Raw genomic sequence first — 19,210 nt, 5'->3', positions numbered from 1 at the left:
ATGCTGCACTTCTGTGCATTTCTTTAGCTTCAAGCAGAAATCTCAGTTTCAAAGGCCCATAGGGACTCGCATGAGGCTGGATGTGACACATCAAAGGGCTCAAATGAGTGACTGTGAAATCAGCCTAAATTCTGTGTGTACTTTCTGTATTTTAAATGTTGGCAACTCATTGAAATTATTTTTAAAAACCAAACATAATTCCTTTAAGACTGTGCAACTCAAACGCATCTTTCAAGGGACAGACTCAGTGGCCACAGAGCTGAAACTCCAACTGACCAACCGACTTCCTCATTGATTTGGAAATCTCACCCAGTCCCAAGGGGACTGTGCTAGGAAGTGTTTTCCAACGGGAGGGCTGGATGGGGGGCAGGGGCAGGGAGGGAGGGAGGAGAGGGAACCGGGAGGGTCAGAGGGGAAGCTGGGGCTTGGAAGCAAAGCTGCTGCCTTCAAATGTGGTCGGAAAGCGGGCGTAGGCTTCATTATCATTACTCACATCATTAGGACAACATTCCTGAGCTTCTCCAACTCGTTTTAAGGCTGAGGAAGGAGACCCCATGAAGGCGTGACTTGCCCAGCGAATCAGCAGGTTGGTGGCAGGCCTGAGCAGGGGAGAATCCAGGTAAGGGTGGAATCCAGGCCTCCAGGCTCTTTCCTCTCTCAGGTGGAAGGTGTTACAAACATGCCAGGAGCGGTGTCAGCCCTCAGCACTCCCTCAGCTGACAGATTAGGAGGCTGAGATCCAGGCAAAGCGCACTTTCCCAGGGTTTCCCAGGCAACAGTAGCATGGCATGGCTGAAATCGCCCGGGCGGGACAAGGTCTGAGGAGAGGTGAGGAGAGGGAATTCCTGAGGAGCTGGGAGAAAGGGGAGGCTTCTTGGAGGAGGTGGCCCCAAAGGAGGGCAGACAGGAGGGAAGCGTGCGTGCCTGCGTGTGGTCTTGTGATCTTAAAATCAATCCACAAACATTCTGGAAAGGGATGAAGTGAAAACCGAGTCTCCCAACTGACTCCCTTTCAATTTAGACCCCCGCACCGGTCCCCAAGAGACCACTCTCAGGGCTTCCCGAGCGTCCCCGAGGATGCTTTGGCGCCCCCGTGTGGACCCGCGCCAGTAAGACGGCTCTGGCTCCGCCGTCTGCGCGTGCTCAGCTGTACTACGCCGGGGCACGCGCACGCCGGGCACGCGCACGCCGGGGCACGCGCACGCCGGGCACGCGCACGCCGGGTCACCCCAGCCTCAGGGTGTAAGGATGGGGGGAGCTCCTGCACCCCTGTCCCTGCCCTAACAAACCCCGGGTTGCCCCCCACCTCCTTGTAGGGGGACGCCCCTGAGCCCGAAATCACTGAGCGCGCGGTTTCTGATCCTCTTTCGCTTCTCTTTTTCGGGAGGCTTGAAGCTCCGCTAGAATTGCATAAAATTGCATTTCGAAAGCGGATGGGGATTTCGCCCACCGGACCGCGGCGGCTCTTGCGAGCTGCGTAGGGAGGGGGATTGTCATCGGAGGGAACTAGGCCCCCACGGCGGGAGAAGCTTCCCTGAGAGCCCCCACTATCCCCTCTCCATCCCCGACATCAGACTTGCTGTTAAAAATGTCGTTGTGCGCCTAGGAGTCGGGCTGACAGTTTCTGCTTATTGGAGGAGAGATGGTGACTGGGGAGGAGCACGTGGAGTGGCTGGCAGTTCTTTGTCTTGGTCTTCGTGATGTCACCTTGTAATTAGTTAAGCCATACCTTGGAACCGTAGGGGTTTCTGTCTCTGTTTTATTTTACAATAAAATAAAATATTTTATGTTAAATATTTAAAAAATATTCAACAAATTAAAGTTGTAAAAGTTTAATTCCGACTCTAATTTTCCCCTTCCTTCCTTCCAACAAGTTTCTGTCTTTCGCTTTCTCTTCTTTTCTCTTTTTGGCTTTTCCTCTCTCTCTTTCTCTTTCTCTGTTGGTCTGTCTTCCTTTTAACAAATGTTTCCTGAGTACCCACCATGTGCTGAGGAATGTTCTGGGCTCTAGAGCTCTTTATTCCTGCTTTCCAGGAGCTTACTGTCTAGTGAAGGGAGGTTGACAAATAAATGGGAAACAAATGCATAACTACAAATTGTGCTAAGAGTTCTGAAGGTTTAATGTGCATTAGATTGTTTTGCATGTGCAAACGTGCATTCAGTGTTGTATATTGCACACATATAGGCTTTTTGAAAACACAGGGACTATACACAATACATAACTTGTCTTTCTCACTTCAAAATGCATGGTGGGAAATTATCCCAATCGGCATATGCAGGCTGCCTTGTTATTTTTCATGGCAGTATAGTATTCCATCCTACAGTTGTGGAGTTGCTGCCTCAAAGACTCCCCGGAGCCACCTTGAGGAGGGCTGGAGGAGGGGACTGAGTGAGTTTGTGACTCTGCCTCCTTTTAGACAGAGCAGCTGGGCTTTGATGTGCGTCCTCAACCCTGGCTGCACATCGTCACCTGGTGGCTTTTTAAAACATGGAATCATGATCTCTAAGGTGGGCACTGGGAATGTCCTATATATTTTTAAAGTTCCTCAGGTTTCTCTAAAGTACAGCCGGGATTGAGAAGCACTGTCTGATCATGGGGCTGAGGGTGGGGAAGTTCCATGTCAAGATTTTGAAAGCTACTGGCCTTAAAGGAGGAAATGGAGGCCCAGGGAACCCTGAGTGGGCGCCCGCCATGAGTGCTTACAGCAGGTTAGGAGCAAAGCTGCACTGTGGGGGGTGGGGGGGGGCTCTTGCTGCCCACTTCCAGGCTCGGCCCCTCAGGCCACTCTTTGAGTGTACCCCTTTTTGAAGTTGCTCTGCCTTTGAATTTGAAGATCATGAGGTAAAGATGGATATGTTTTTTGGGTTTTTTTTCAAATTAAGATTTATACTGCTATTGCAATTATTAAGGTAATACAACTCGAAAAATTTTTTTAAATGATTTTTTGATTACAGTTGACATACAATATTATATTGGTTTCAGGTATACAACACAGGGATTAGACATTTATATACCTTGCGATGTGATTACCCTGATAAATCTAGCACCCATCGGACACCACACGTAGTTGTTGCTATATTATTGACTATATTCCCTGTGGTTTACTTTACACCCGGTGACTATTTTTATAACCGGTAATTTGTAATCTTTTTCACCTTTTCTACTCACTCCTCCTCCCGTCTGGCTACCATCAATTTGTTTTCTGTATGATCACTTTTTACTTTCATACACACCTATATTATTAAAAACTACTTTTTACTATCCAAATGCATTAATTTTGTAGTCTGAGAAACGTTTAACGTATTTTCCATTCTTAAAAAGAAAAAATGACAAGTAATACATATTTATTAGGGAACATACAGAAAAAGCAGAATAAAGAACCCACATGTCCCTTGGTTCTGTCCCAAAGAGGCCACTGCTGTGTCACTTTGACTCATTTGCTTCTGCTTTTTCTCCTATGCCATGTTTAGTGAGCCGTTGTCACTCAGTATAAATAATTCCACATCCTTATTTTTCTCCACCTTACATTTTAATATAAGGATTGTCCCCACCGTGAAAACGCCCTCTCAGTGGCAGGCACTGTTATTGGCTGTCTCAATATTCTATGGCTGTCTCAATTTTCTTAATAATTTTCTTATTGTCAGACCTTTGGAACATCGCCAACCCTCTGCTATTATGACCAACACCATGATAAGCGCCTTTGTGCATCATGCTTTTTTGTTCTTAGGTTTTAGGATCCATTCCCAGTAGTAGCTGAATTACTGGGCTAAAGGGAAGGAATGCTTTTAAGTCCTGGCACTCCTTGCTAAATTGCTCTCTGAAAGGATAGAGCCTGTCTCCACGACCAGCACCAACCACACAGCAGCCACCCTCACAGGTAATTTTCCATTTCATTTTCTAATAAGATAGTTCCTTTTCTGAATCTTCTCCGTGCAAACAGACTCGGTTTTCTCCTCTTCTGCCCTCCCTCCTGTGCTTTAGCAGACAGAGCAGGGTACTGTGGGTTGAAATCATGGCTGGCTCTGTGATTTGCTGTGTGATTTGGGAAAAATCACTTGACTTACCTGGGCCTCCATTTTCCTTCTCTAGTTCCTGCCTTCCTTCCCATGTGGCTTAAAAGATAAAGTACCTGACCATATTTTCCAGAGGTCAGGTGTAGTTGGATATTATTCTTCTCTATCTTCTCTAGGACAGCACCAAACCTTTTCCTACAAGTTTCCTCTGGGATCTGGTCAGAAATGCTCTCTTGCTTTGTAAGGGGTGTGTCCTGGTATCTTCCCCAGCACCATAGCAATTGCAAAATATTGAGGGAAGGGTGCCCTATCTTCCATTCCTTGGTGCTTCTCTCCAGGCCATCCCTTGTGGGATAGAACCAAGGGACATGTGGGTGCTGGAGTCTGGCGCACTTCTTTGGAAAGGTGATTGCACCCAGGCCTGGTGCAAAGAGCAAAGGTCTGGGCCCTTAAGGCCCAGTCCCACCTCGGAGTGACTGTGTAACCATGACAAGTCACTGAAACTCTGTGGGACTCGTTTGTCAAGTAGGAAAAGTTAGCCTGGCCTTGCCGGTCAGTTGTAAAGGAGAGCTCGTGAGGGGATGGCTTTGGAAGGGCCAGCCTGCTGGGCTCTTGGGAGACCTGGTCCAGCCTCAGTGGGTAGGACCCCTGGGACTCAGGTGTGAGGATTAGCGACTCAGGATTCCAGCTTGGCTGCCTGGCCTCTGTCTGAGCTTCTCACAGCCCAAGCTTATCACTCAAGGGTGTTTCCTCAATCAGTAATGTTGCTCAATTATGATCTGAACGGCCCAATTCATAGATCAGTGCAGAGGCAGAAAGCAAGAGCTGCCAACAGGCACCAAGAGCCATGGCACACCTACTCAACCTGTTTCTCCCACACAGTAGCACCTCTGGCCTCAGTTTCCTCTCTGAAAGCCCTGCTGTGTGACAGGCTGAAGGCATGGTGCTGAGGTTCTAATGGGGAGAGTTTAGACCTACTAGGTATCCAAGGCCCCACTGTGTGCAGAGCCTGCCCACCCGCAGGGGCTGCAGGTCTGGGACGCCACACACACCACACACACACAAAGGTACACACCAGTCCAGGGTAAGAAACAAATTTTAAAACCCAATGCTAGCCAGGCTGTGCACACAGCTTCTGGATTGGTATGTGTTAAGGGGGCAGGGGGAGGGCAAAAGGGAGTTTCCGGTACAGGGGGCATGGTACATGATGGGCTGAGACTTGGAAGTCAGGGTGTGAATCCCTGATCTTCTGGGACGTGCCCTGGGCCTCTTCGAGCTGCTGGTTTCCCATTGGTACAATAATGGCAATACTCTAGACTGGCCTAGGGATCGATCTTGAAGTGCCCTTTCAGCTTTGATGGTTTCGGTTCCACTTTCCTAGGTTTCGTGGCTGTGTGCTACTCTCCACCGGGACTGAGATTTCTCAGGGCAGGAACTTCAGCTTCTGTAGCCCGTCAGGTGTGGACCCCATGCCCCTTGGGTCCTTCACCCCCATCTTGACTGACCCTCTAACCCAACATGAAGCTCGGGACTCTAGGTGGGTGAGGTGACTAGATGTCCCTGATCAGAAGTGTCCTGGTCAGAATGACAAACTAGGTGGTGCTTCTACCATAGGTTGTAGGGCCCACACATACTTTACCTTGCAAGGCCCACAGAGGGCCAGAATCCAGCATCATCCTGAATGAGGAAGGGAAACTGAGGGAGTGATGCCAAATCAGCCGACTCACGGGGGGCAACATCCCCCAACATGCCGTGGGCTCGGACCTGCCCATGCAATTTAAGCCTTTTCCAGAAAGACCAGTTGCTACTGGCACATGTCAGCTACTAGCTCTGCTGTGAGGCCTACGTTTCCAGAACCAAGCTGGATAATCATTCCTCCTCTTTCCTTGGGCAAGGTTCCTTAGGCCTTAGAGATTAAATGACATTTCAAATTACATTTTATTAGTGGATTATCTCTAAGGCCAATGCAGTGGCAAAAGCATTGTCCAGGGAGTCAGGAAACTTGGGTTCTGCCCCAGCTCTAGCCCCTCGCTGGGTGACTTTGGAGGAATCCCTCACCCCTTTGGACCTCAGTTTCCCTTTCTGTACAAGAAGACCGTTGGCCTAGGGGGTTCTCTAAGGGACTGTACATTCCATCTTAACTGGTGTTGGTGTTGGTGTCTCAGGGTAGGGGTCTCCTCAGCCCTGTGCTGGACTTGCCACACAAGGGTTCCCGCCAGGGTTCCAGTGGGGCCTTTGCTCGTGGTCTGAGACCAGGAACCAAGGGGGTGAGGGGAAGGGTAATTTTGATTGTCACTCATTTTCTGAAAGGAACTTCTGGCTTGGAGACATGGACCGCATATTTCTGGCTCAGCATATGACTGCAGGCCTTCTCAGCCATCTGACTTCTACGAAAGGAGTGTGTGACCCAGGCTGTGACTTGCAGTAAACTTCCTCATGGCTGTGACCCCAGGTGGGGACCCCGAGGCCCTGGGTGGGAGTAGATGAGCCCTAGGAGGGCCTGCATTTGCCCTAAGGAGGGTGGCAATATCTCCTTGGGGCCCCTCTATGTGAGGCCTTGCTTAAGACAACTCCTTTTACAGTTCTCAGGAGAATAGGGTTTTATAAAGCCCTGGAGGAAAAAGCATTTTTACCTCCCTGTTGGTGCTTTTCCACATTCTATTCCCAATTGTTCACAGTGAACAGATATGTTTTGGTAATGGGGCGGGGGGAAACCTGCAATTTTTAATGCCATTCCTGAAGCCACCAGCCTCCACCACTGTTCATCTCGGGATTTTTTTCTAAGGAGCCCAGTGCTGGGTGCTGGGAAGAACATCAGCTTTAGAGTCAGACAGACTTGTGCTGAAAGCCCGGCCTCACCATTTCCTCGCTGTGTGTCCTTGGGCACGTTACCTAGCTTCTCTGAGCTCCAGATTCCTTATAAAATGAAAATAATAAGTCAATCTTATTGTGAATTTAACACGTGCCAGTCACTGTTCTAATCACATTACATGCATTAGCTCATTTCATCCTCATAACAACTCTATAATGAAGGTACTATTATCAATCCCATTTTATAAATGAGGGAACAAGCCACAGAGAGCTTAAATACCTTGCCCAGATCACTCAGCTAGTCCATGGTGGAGCTGGGATGTGAGCCCAGGCTTTCCAGCCTCAGGGCCTGTATGAGCCTACCCTCCTGTTCACACTTGGCTCCTGGGCCATGGAAGTTTCAATGAGGTGGAGTGTACAGAGGCTCAGAGCCCAGCACATAGTAGGGTCACGGCCCTTCCCCTTATTCCTTCCAGGGTCAGAGGTAGCTCAGGTAAATGCCAGGTTATACCAGGAACACTTATTACCTGGGGAACCCTGGGCTTCCGAGCCACTGTGTCACCATGGGGGTTGACAGCTGGATGGGGCCTGGGAGCCTGTACCCCAGCCTCTCGCCATCGCATTGGTAATGGGGACAACACAGCCAGAGAGGCGGGATGAGCGGGAAGCAGGAACCAGGCCTCTCGACTCCTATCGGGGCTCTCTTTCTGTGGGCCACGACCTCCTAGGCCAGGAAAAGTCCCTCCAGGAAGCAGGGGCTGGCTCCTACCATCTGGACTCTGGACATTGTCAGACTGTTTTAGTACCTGCCGGCTGGGCTGGGCAGCTGGGGGAGCCCCGTGAGCTGTGGGCAGACCAGAGGAAGCGAGAGCCCCAGCCCACAGCCGGCAGAGCACGCTCCCTCGCGGCTGCTGTGTGAGGATTAGTGGCAGTGGGCTGGGGTCTCTCTCCTTGCGCAGCATTGACATCACTGCCACTGCAGCCACTGCAGCCACTGTGGCCCCCTCGCCCTGCCACCAGCATGGGGCTGAGGTGAGCATGGTGATGGGGTTGAAGGGTGGTGACCTGTAGCAGGATTGTGGCTTTAGGTACTGGGAGAATACACAATTGGGGAGCAGATATATAGCCGGAGGGTTGGGGGTGGGGAGTTGGAGAACAACTGTCCCCTGGGACAGGTCGGCTCTGGGGCAGTTTCCCCATTTTCTTTGTCCATTTGAGGAAAACTCCTCCTCCTGCTCTTACTGAATAAGTGGGAAGCAAAAAACCAAGACCATCCGTCACCCGTGATCTCTTTTGCTCATGGCTCCCGTCTAGCCAGTGCTGACTAAGAGGCCTGTATCGGGTGCGTCACATGTCTGATCTCGTCTAATTCTCACAGCGGTCCTGCCACAAAGGGCCGGTTCTTCTCCCCATTTTCTGGAGGAGCTCACTGAGGCTCGGTAACCTGTCCAGAATCTCACGGTTGGTACAGCAAGTGACGGACCTGAGATTTGGACCCTGGTATCTTTTCCTCTGGACGTTTTGGGGCCTAGATTGTTTAGGCATTTCTTCTTCTTTTGTTTTTAATCTTTTTCAAGGAAAATATTTTCTTAAAGTACTTTTTAAAATATAAAATAGCTTTAGCGTACATACCATACAACTTGCACATTTACATGTGTACAAAAGTGCATTCACAGAATTGTGCAACACTCACCGCCATCAACTTTATAACACCGTTACCCCTCAAAGAGACCCTGCACTCCTTGGCTGTCACCCCCAATTCTTCCATTCCCTTCAGCTTCTGGCAACCACTTATCTCTACGGATCTGCCTATTCTGGAAACTTCATATAAATGGAATCATACAATATGGCTTTTTTTAAAACTGGCTTCTTTCACTAAGCACGATGTTTTCAAAGTTCACCCATATTGTAGCATGTGTTTATATATTATTCCTTTTTATTGCTGAATAATGTACGGATATGCCACATTTTGTTCATCCACTCATCAGGTAATGGACATTTGGGTTGTTTCCACTTTGGGACTACCATGAATAATGCTGCTGTGAACATTCGTGTACACATTTTTGTGTGGATGTATGTTTTCAGTTCCGATGGGTGTATACCTAGGATCGTATGGAAACTCTATGTTTAACCTTCTGAGGAACTGCCGGCCCGTTTTCCACAGTGGCTGCACCATTTTATATTCCCACCAGTAGTGTGTGAGGGTTCCAGTGTCTCTACCCCCTCACCAACACTTGTTATTGTCTATTTATTTTATTATAGTCATTCTAGTGGGTGTGAAGGGGTCACTCACTGTGGTTTTTACTTGCATTTCCCTGATAAGTAATGATATTGGGCCTCTCCTAATAATTAATGATATTGACCACTTTATAATAGTTTTAACCTTCTTTATTTTTTAAAATGGGAAATGCCTTTACATGGTTTCTAAATGAAGTCTAAAGGAGGTTTAGTAAAAGTTTCTCTTCTACCTGCCCTAATTCCTTCTAGAGATAGTCTATGCAAATATGTACAAATGTTCTTTTTCTTTTAACACAAATGGAACATAATAAACAACTTCTCTGTACTTCGATTTTCCACTTTATATTGTCATGTATTTTACCATTGCTTTAGTGCTGTGTGAGCCGCTGGAGGCCTCTGTGTGTCTGCAGGGTTGTAACCTTTTAATTTACTGCTGGGGCAAATCAGGCATCCCCGACACCAGAATCCTGGAGGCCTTTTAAGGTCTGATTTCTGTGGCAGGGTTTTTGTTTGTCTGTTTTTCATTTTAATTAATGGACTTTATTTTTTAGAGCAGTTGCATTTTTACAGGAAATTGAGCAGGTGCCAGAATTCCCATATACGAGGTCCGACAACTAAGTTCACGAACTCATCCTAGAAAAAAATGCTACGTACGTACCTCATTGATGACTATCACTACACTCACCTTCGAAGGATTCCCCTCGGGAAGCTATGCACTGACGCCAGCACCTACTCCACCCTTCAAGGCAATTTTGGAACTCTTTTTCTGGAATGGCCATCAGAGCTGTCGTTGTATTACCCTTGATGTCCTGAATGTCATCAAAATGTTTTCCTTTCAATATGTCCTTTATCTTCGGGTAAAGAAAGAAGTCATTGGGGGCCAGATCAGGTGAGTAGGGAGGGTGTTGCAATACAGTTATTTGTTTACTGGCTAAAAAGTCCCTCACAGACAGTGCCCTGTGAGCTGGTGCATTGTCGTGATGCAAGAGCCCTGAATTGTTGCGAAGTTCAGGCCGTCTAACTTTCTCACGCAGCCTTTTCAGCACCTCCAAATAGTTAACTTGGTTAACTGTTTGTCCAGTTGGTGCAAATTCATAATGAATAATCCCTCTGATATCAAAAAAGGTTAGCAACATTGCTGCAATAATTTCTCGAACTTAATTGTGTGACCTTGAACTCCTTCCCTCTTCTCCCTGGTTTCCCCTGTTATTACCATCTTGCATTAGTATGGTACATTTGTTACGATTAATGAACCGGCATTGACACATTTTATAAACTAAAGTCCATAGCTTATGTTAGGTTTTATTCTTTGTGTCGTAGTTTTGACAAATGCATAATGTTGTGGAGGAGGAATAAACTTTTCTCTCCTCTCAGGTTCTTTCGGCTGGTGTAATAAAACGTGATGAGATGGGTTAACAAGAGAAAATAACCAAATTGAAGTACATATGTACATATAGGAACCCCACATACGTGAGTCAGAGACCCCACATACATGAGAGGTTCAGGGACAGAAAGTTAAAATGAGGTCTATATGGCATTCTGAGCTAGGGATGAGGTAAGGAGCCGGAGGCTTCAGAGGGGAAGAAGGTCATTCTCAGGACAATAAGAGCTGATGTTCAGTCATTAGATGTTTGACCCGCCCTATAGATAGGTCACAGCAAGTTACTTCTGGTGATAATCCTTCGTATGGGCAAGGCCCCAGTTTAAATTCTTTAAGGGAGAGGTAAAAGTTTCTCGGGCCCGCAGGGCCTCAATTGCCTTTGGCTCAAAATAATCCACATGCCAAAGTAGCACATCTTGGGGAGGCCTGTTCTGAACCCCTCCAAGGTCATATATTCCCCATTACCATCGAACAGAGTAGTTTCACTGCCCCCAAAATCCTCTGCGCTATGCATCCCTCTATCCCTCCCCCACGCTTGGCCATCACTGATCTTTTGACTATTTCTCTAGTTTTGTGTGACAGAGTTTTAAAGGGGAAGCCTTTCCTATTTACCGGATACTCCCAGCTGCTCCCACCTCGGGGAAGGGGCTGGAGCCCGTTCAAAGGTTGGGGGGCAGGGGTCCGTTGAGAATTGACAAATGAAACAACTAATACTATTTAGCAATGAGTTTGATGTCCTTTATTCAAGGGAAACAACCCATGGGTTGGGGGAAGAAAGGGCAGTGGAGCCTTCTTCTGAGGGATTTGGGGTTTTATATTTATAGAGCATTAGAAGAGGCAGCAGAAAAACAGGACACAATTGTCTCATAGGTCGGGGATTGCCTTATGGGGCCCTGTTTCCTAGGGTAAGGTGAGCAAGCTAAGACTGAGTTGGAGGATAGTGGTTGGTTTTTGTTAGGTGTCCTTGACAGGTGTTTCCCGTAAGTGCAGGCTGGTTTAGGTTTAGATTTGTGACAAGGGTTGGGCCACTGGGGCAGCCTCTGTTTTGTGGGTCCCGCCCAATATATACAAATAAATGTGATCAGAACAGACCTTGTTGTGCCCTTGGACAGCCCCTGAAAGAGTGAGGCACTGCATGGGTCCACTTGGTGAAGAATTTGGGTCTCAAATTTAAGAGTCACGAGCAGCATACCTTCATAATGCTCCATGGAGAGGAGCGGAGAAGAGATTGCTCAGAGATCTTCAGCCATAGTCTCCTCTCAGAAAAGGCGGGTGTTCACCCACCTGATTCCCCACCCAGATTGTGACCTCCAGGGCACAGGAAGACATCTGTGTCATCATATTCCCAGTGCCTGGCCTGGGAGTGGCCATGCATATGGTTTAGTTGAATTTGTGGTTGAATGGACAGACTTGACCTTGAAATAGGCTTATGTCTCCCAGGGTCACAGTGATTTCTTCTGTGGGCACAGCTATTTTGACTTGGCTTCACAAGGTGTCACCATATTGGTGATGGTATGGTAGTCCAAGGGGCTTAGTCTACCCGGCTGAGTGAGAAGTTTAATGGTTTCAGAACCCAGAGTGGATGAGACTCATGAACAAACTGACCAGCCCAGTACATAAAGCACAGCAACAGTCTTTGCTGTGTGGAATAGCCCTGTCGCATGGACAGAATAATATGCCCAGCGAAGAGTACATTCTCTCCCCGTGATCAGGGCATGGTTGTGTGATTGTATCAGGCCTCGATGGTTCTGGTGCATCTCCATAGTTAGCGTCTGCCTGCCTTGGGCATTAAGGTGAGTGTCCCAGCCAGGGCACCCGTGGGCAATTCTGGGCATTCTCAGTGGAGGCAATGTGGCATAGACATTGGCCCCAAGCTGTCTTGGGCTTGAATCCTGGTTCTGCCAGGATCAGGAATATACTAGGCAAGTCAGCCTTCCTGAGACTCAGTTTCTTTATCTGTAAAATCGGTATAATCAATCCTTGATTTAAAGATTTGAGATCATGTATGTAGAGTGGACAGTAGCGAGCCTGGCATAGCACAGGGAGTCCACTAATGCCAGCTGTTGTTATTATTGTTATTATTATTATATAGTGCCACTTTGCCTTTTTGATTCTTCTGTCTGTCCCCTCCCCTACATTCCAAGCTCCTAAGGAAGCTTTGCTTTTTAAAGATATGCTAATGTGGTTACTTGGCTTATAACCCAGTTCTTGCTTTCCTTTCAGGTTCAGGAACCTGAAATCTCATGTTCATTATCGTTCACCCTCCAAGCTTGGCGGGGGCTTGAGGGCGCTCTAGAAGTGGGGGGAAGAAAAACATGCCTGAAGCTGGAGGGCGCAGGGAGGCTTCCCAGGAGGTGACATGCGGCCAAACCTTGAAATGGGGGTGGGGGGTTGACTGGTATGAGGAATAGAGTGAAGAAATAAAATGGAGTCACTATAGTCAAGCTGCTACATAACGAAAATCAAGCAAGCTGAGGCATGAGGAAGCAATTCGATTCTTGTAACTAGCCTGAGAACTTAAACTGTTGAACTTTCCAGTCCTGTGTTAATGCCTGGATATACATCAAACCTCCAGACAATCCCTCTGACTAGCTCCAGCAGGAATACAGAAAGTTTGTTCATGTATCCAGACCACATGATAGCCATCATCCAGAATGATCCAGAAGCTTTTTTTTCCTTCTTTGGAACACTCTGATTATTACCTGGTAGTGTTTATGGTTTGCAAACCCTAAGACCCTTGAGTAAGTATCCTTTTTCTAGCCGAAACCTCATGACTTCATTTAACGCTAGGTGCTTGGGACAGAGAGATTAAGCTGGTAAGTTGAGAGGACTGGAATCCTGGAGAGCTGGTTCTGGTCCCTGCTCTGTTATTTGCTGGCCGTGTGACTGGTTAAGTCATGTCCCCTCTTTGGGTTTACTGAAGTTCCTATTCTGACATTCAGTGTTGGATGGTGGAGTTCTAAAAGCCTAAAACCAATGCAAAATATTTTGTCTGAGCATTTTTTGGCAGAGTGTTCACAGCTTTCAGCAGATTCTCAAAAGGGCTCTGACCTCAAGGACTTGCAGACTGTCCCAGTGACTCAGCAGTGCCCCTACCCCCACCCCCACCCCCCAGCTCTGCTGACTCACTGACATGCGCTCTGAGCAGCTCCTGCTGGAGCTCCCCACAGAGCATCTGATTGGCTCAGCCAGGCACAGTCCACTATGAGATCTCCCGTGTGCAGAGCTCTGGGGTCTGGCCACATCCTGGGGGGCAGCCAGCCTCCGGAATAGCCTGGCTTCCTGGGACTGTGCTCATTCTCAGCCCAGAGGGTGGCAGGGCCTCAAGGTTCCAAATGGGGCTGGTGGTCAAGGCACCTGTAGGGAGCTGTGGGCCTGCTGAGCACTCTGGCTTCTCTGGAGAGGGCAGGGTAACATCAGGCCCCCTGTGTGGCCTTCCCATTAAGCCGGTGTCTTTCAATTCAGTGTCCTCAGCTCCTAGTACAGTACTCGGCATATACTAGGTGCTCAAGAAATGCACTGCTAAAACATTAACAAGATAGCTACTTGAGAGGCAGATGCTTGGGACAGAGATTAAGCTGATAAATTGAGAGGCTTGGCATTCTGGAGAGCCGGTTCTGGTCCCAGCTCTGTTATTTACTGGCCTTGTGACTGGGTAAATCACTTCCCATCTTTGGTTTTACTAAAGTAAAGCAAAGAAGCAAACAGAGAACAGTGGCAACAGTGAGGAGGGAGCCTCTGCCATTTCCTAAAGCAGAGAAAAGGCTTCCCTCTGGGAGTATCCTTTCAACTGGGTGTTACATGTTGAATAAAAGTTCACCAGGGGAAGAATTAGAAAAGGGAATTTGAGGTAGGGACGGGGGATGTTTACAGGGCACACAGATGTGAAACTGCATAGCTTATTTCGGCAAGTGGAGGCTGTGGGGCAGAGTGGCTGGAGTCCTGGGATGGAGGGCAAAGCTGGGAGTCTGAGGGAACAGAGAGTGCAGAGTTGGGTTGCCCAGGCCTTGTATTCTGAAAAGAACTGTCAGAGAAGTGGGGGAACCACTGAGAGCAGGGATGGTAGAGTGGTGAAGGGCACCACCAGATCCCCCTGTCAGCACCAGGGAACTCATCTTCCTGCTGCCTGGAGGGCAGCCTGACGAGGGCTCTGGACGGTGCACTTGTTTTAGTTGGCCTGGGCTGCCATGACAAAATACCATAGACGGGGGCCGAAACCACGTTTATTTTCTCATAGTTCTGGAGGTTTCCGCGGATTTGGTTTCTGGTGAAGGCTCCTTCCTGGATTATAGATGGCTGCCTTCTTGATATCGAGAGAGCAAGCTCTCTGGTGTCTCTTCTTATAAGGACGCTAATCCTATGGGATCAGGGCCCCAACAATCTGACCTCATTTAACCTTAATTACTTCCTTAGAGGCCCCGTCTCTAAAGACAGTCTCACTGGGCGTTCGAACTTTAACATATGAGATTTTTTTTTTTGGCAGGGGGCACAAATATTCAGCCCATAAGAGTCCCTCTTCAGGAATTGCCCTGAGCCAAAGGGAGCGCCTGGCCCGGGGTGACACCTCTCCTTTGAGGCAGTATTATGTTGAGGTATAAAGGCCATTCCCCTTTCCTCGATTGAGGACAATCTGCAGGGTTATCTCAGCCACATGGGCTGGGCTGAGGCCTGTGTTGCAACTTCGCGGTGGTTTAATTCCCCCCTCTGCCCTGTCTTGCTGCCCTCACTGCCTCCTAGGTATGATCCTGAGAGCAAGCCCTAATAAACTCCTGCCCACACACCTCAGCCTCAAGGTTGTTGCCCAGAGAACCCCACCTAAGACGGGTGGCACAAAGGCTGGCCAAGAACCAACTCTGATAGGTTGGTCAAAGCAGCTGAACTACAGGCATACCTTGTTTTATGGCGCTTCACTTTATTGCACTTCACAGATGTTGCGTTTTTTCACAAACTGAAGACAAGACCCACCACCAGCAAAAAAAGATTACACTTCACTGTATTGTGATACTCGCTGTATTACGTGGTCTGGAGCAGAACCCGCAATATCTCTGAGGTCTGCCTGTACGGAGTTGACAAGCTCAAGTTCTAGTAGTGATGTCTACCACAGGTGAGGAAGTGGGGATGGGGCTTTGTGTGCTGGATATCCAGCATCCTGCAGACTGGTGTTGTGGCACTGATGCCAAGTTGGGAGGTGGACATTGTAGGAAGGAAGAACAGACCAAGTGTCAGAGGCTGGAGGGAATAAGAGGGTGCTGGTGGGCTTTCCATGTAGGAATTTACTATTTACTTTCAAAAAGCCATTCAGCGGAGTGGGGGGGCTGGGTTAAAGTTAGTCTGGAGCGAGAGTAAGTAGATATGGCAAGTACAGGTGATTGTTTCAGGGAATATGACAGTGAAGGGAAGGTTGGGGAAAGCTCCGCAATTTAAGTGAAAGTCAGGGGTGAAAAAAGATTTCTTTTAGGTTGGGAGAGCTTTGGGTGTATTTCCAGTCTGAGAGGGAGGAGAGTCAGTGGCAAAGTTGGAGGACTGAAGATATAAAAAAGGAAAGGAAACTGTGGTACATTTATACAATGGAGCAAAGTGCTAGAGGGATGATATTACACATGTTTAACAAATGGTAAGGCAGAAACAATGAACAAAAAGAATAGACAGAGTATCAGTTCTGTCCGAGAGACCACAGGGGCTGATCAGCAAGAGCAGAGGACAGTTTAGCAGCTAAAGTTTAGCCTTACAAAGAGAAGAAAAGGCATTGCCTCCTCAGAGACAGAAGGGAAGAAGTAAAACAGGAAAAGAGCATGGTGTAGATAAAGATGATGTAGGGGCTTGAGCATTATTGAGAAGATCTGGAATGTAATAAAAACTCAAGGTAATGAAAGCTTAAGGAAGATAGGTTCTTTTCGCATGTTCACATGAAGTCTGGAATTGGACAGTCTAGAGCAGATATAATCATCAGGGATCCAGGCTCTTATCTTGTGCTGTCATTCTTAACAAGGCTTCATTGTGCTGTCGTTCTTAACAAGGCTCACGGTCCAGGATGGATGCTCGAGCTCCTGCCATCATGTCTGCAATGCAAACAGCATGAAGAAGAAAGGAGTTTGTAGACAGGGCTGAGACTTAGCTGGTACAGCTCAGTAGAGTTGTATCAGTAGTAAAATAATTAAAATATTTCTATACCAGCTGGTAAATAGCTGCTGACTCTCTGATGCCCACCCCCCGTGCTTGCTCATCTCCTGGGACTCCCACCCCACCCCTCCAAGACAAAAACCTGGCTCAGTTGGGACTTTCCAGGACATTCCTCCAGCAGTATGGCCAGGGTCCTGACAGTACTAGTTGTGAAATAGTTGCACTAGATATGTCTCTTCCTTTTAAGAACAATACCTAAATCACAGAATGGGCACGTGTTCTATCTCATCGGCCAGAATGAAGTCCAGCAGCTGCAAGGGAGGTTGGGAAATGTAATCTTTCTTCTGGGTGGCCATGTACCCAATCAGAAATAGGGGGTTGAAGACATGGAAACAATCAAAATGCGCATCGGTAGATGGCTGGGTTAAGAAACTGTGGTACGTTTATGCAATGGAGTATTACTGGGCCATAAAGAAGAAAGAAATCTTACCATTTGCAATGATATGGATGAACTTAGAGAACATTATGCTGAGTGAAATAAGTCAGACGGAGAAAGACAAATACCACATGATCTCGCTTATATGTGGAACCTAAAGAATAGAATAAATGAACAGGCTAATCAGAAACAGTCTCAGAGACAGAGAGAAAAAATTGAGGGTCGCTAGATGGCGGGGGGAGAAGGTGAGGGGATTAGAAAGCACAATTGGTAACCACAAGATTGCCACGGGGGTACACAGGACAGTTTGGGGAGTATAATCAGTAATGTAAAGATTTTGTAGGGTATCTGACTGACACTTGTCTTATTGGGGAGACCACTTCAGGGACGGTGTAGGTGCCTGACGGCTGCGGTGTACACCTGAAGCTGAAGCTGAGTAGAGATGGGTGTCAACTGTGGTTTTATATATATATATATATATATATATATATATATATATATATATATATATATAGAGTCACAGGATGTGGAGTGCAGCAAAGGGAATGGGGTCAGTGGAACTGTGGCGGTTAGGTGCGATGTCAGAGGGATGGTAGATTGGGGGAGGAGGTTATCACTTTGTGAGGGGTATACATGTCCAACTCTTCCATTGTTTTGTACACTTGAAACTAATAATAATTTAAAAAAACAGAACAAAAAAGAAATAGGGGGTTTGATCACTAACTATCAAGATCAAAGTAAAAGAGTTGAAGGATATTATCATGTTTCCCCTAAAATAAGACCTAGCCAGACAATCTGCTCTAATGCGTCCTTTGGAGCAAAAATTAATGTAAGACCCAGTATTATATTATATTATATTAGACCTGGTATTATATTATATTATATATTATATTATATAAGACCCGGTCTTATATTAAAGTAAAATAAGACCTGGTCTTATATTAATTTTTGCTCCAAAGACACATTAGAACTGATTGTCCAGCTAGGTCTTATTTTTGGGGAAACACGGTAGGAGAAAATAGCTAACTCTGCCACATGGGAGGGCTAAATAGGTGCTGAATAGCAAGGAGGTCTCGGTGAGTCTGGCTGGAATGGGTGACTTCACCAGTAGCCCAGGGCAGGTGGAGATAGAGGAGAAGACATCAGTGACTGGGAATTGGAAGGTAGGGTGACTGAAGTTTGATGGGAGAGGGATCCTGGAGAGGGTCTGAGACTTACTTAAATGGTTACCCGATGGGTTCAGACTAGGCAGAAAGGCAAAGGCAGGTAGGAGAGACTGGAGGTTGGAGGTCTTTGATGAGGGAGATGCTGCAGGAAGAACCTGAGCTTCATTGTTTGAGATATAGTGGGATTTGGGCGGGGTGGGGGGCGCTTCCAGGGCAGGATGGGGTTCCAGGGTGGCTATGTGGGGAGCCAGAGTGGCGCTCTGGGGCCAAGCGGGTGGGCCGGGCCTTCATGGAGGGTGACTCTGTTACGTCAGCTGTTCTGACCAAGGACTTGCAATTGTAGACACAGTAACAGATGGAAGCTCTCTGGGGCCAACAGGTGGATTATTAAAAGAAGCTGGTAGGTGGGGGTTTTAAGAGGTGTCAGGAACTAGAAGTGAGACCTCATTGAGGAACTGAGACCCGAACTGGAAAGCCATCAGGAACCCTGCCAGGATCTACAGTATGGCTCACATTTCTGAGGAAAAATTATCTTTTTGGTTCCCTGAAAACTTGAACTCACAGGAGGGAGGAAATAAAGGTGATTTTCTTTTCTTTTGTAAAGTGTCCTATAACTTTTTTCTTTAGAAAGTACAAAGTAACATGCAGACATTGTGATGAGTGAAATAAAGCAAAGACAGTTGACTCAAAATCAGCAGACTCTCTCCCCACCTCACCTCCAGTTCCCTGTTCCTCTGCTCATTGACAATCCAGCCTCCTCTGAGAGACAGGGCATGAGGGCCATGGCTGCCCCCAGTGCCTGGCTGGACTGGAGGATCCTGCAGCTCCCTCACCAGCTCTGCGGTCCTCTCTGGGATGTCAGTGGCAGGGCTTGAACTAGAAGATGGGGCTTTGGGCCTTGCTCTGCCCACATTGCTTGGAACCCACTTTCCTTGCTGGCTTGTTGCACACCAGCGCCTGCTGCTTCCACCTCATGCTCCCACGCGGCTTCAAGTACCATTGTTTTGTCCAGGCCAGTTTCCCTGGTTCAGCATTTGGGATCTT

At 47.6% G+C, this 19,210-nt stretch overlaps 1 long non-coding RNA gene across 1 annotated transcript; it reads left to right on the top strand.

Annotated features, from left to right (window-relative positions):
• Positions 1-490: 490 nt before the first annotated feature.
• On the top strand, positions 491-15,543 carry LOC117036381 (uncharacterized). Its single transcript, XR_004425362.1, has 3 exons — positions 491-619; positions 3,729-3,878; positions 15,373-15,543. It is a non-coding gene; the product is annotated as an uncharacterized LOC117036381 (long non-coding RNA).
• Positions 15,544-19,210: the final 3,667 nt, after the last annotated feature.

This window comes from Rhinolophus ferrumequinum, chromosome 16 (assembly GCF_004115265.2).
Source record: "Rhinolophus ferrumequinum isolate MPI-CBG mRhiFer1 chromosome 16, mRhiFer1_v1.p, whole genome shotgun sequence".
Taxonomy (NCBI): domain Eukaryota; kingdom Metazoa; phylum Chordata; class Mammalia; order Chiroptera; family Rhinolophidae; genus Rhinolophus; species Rhinolophus ferrumequinum.
This window is presented reverse-complemented; position numbering and strand designations above follow the sequence as displayed.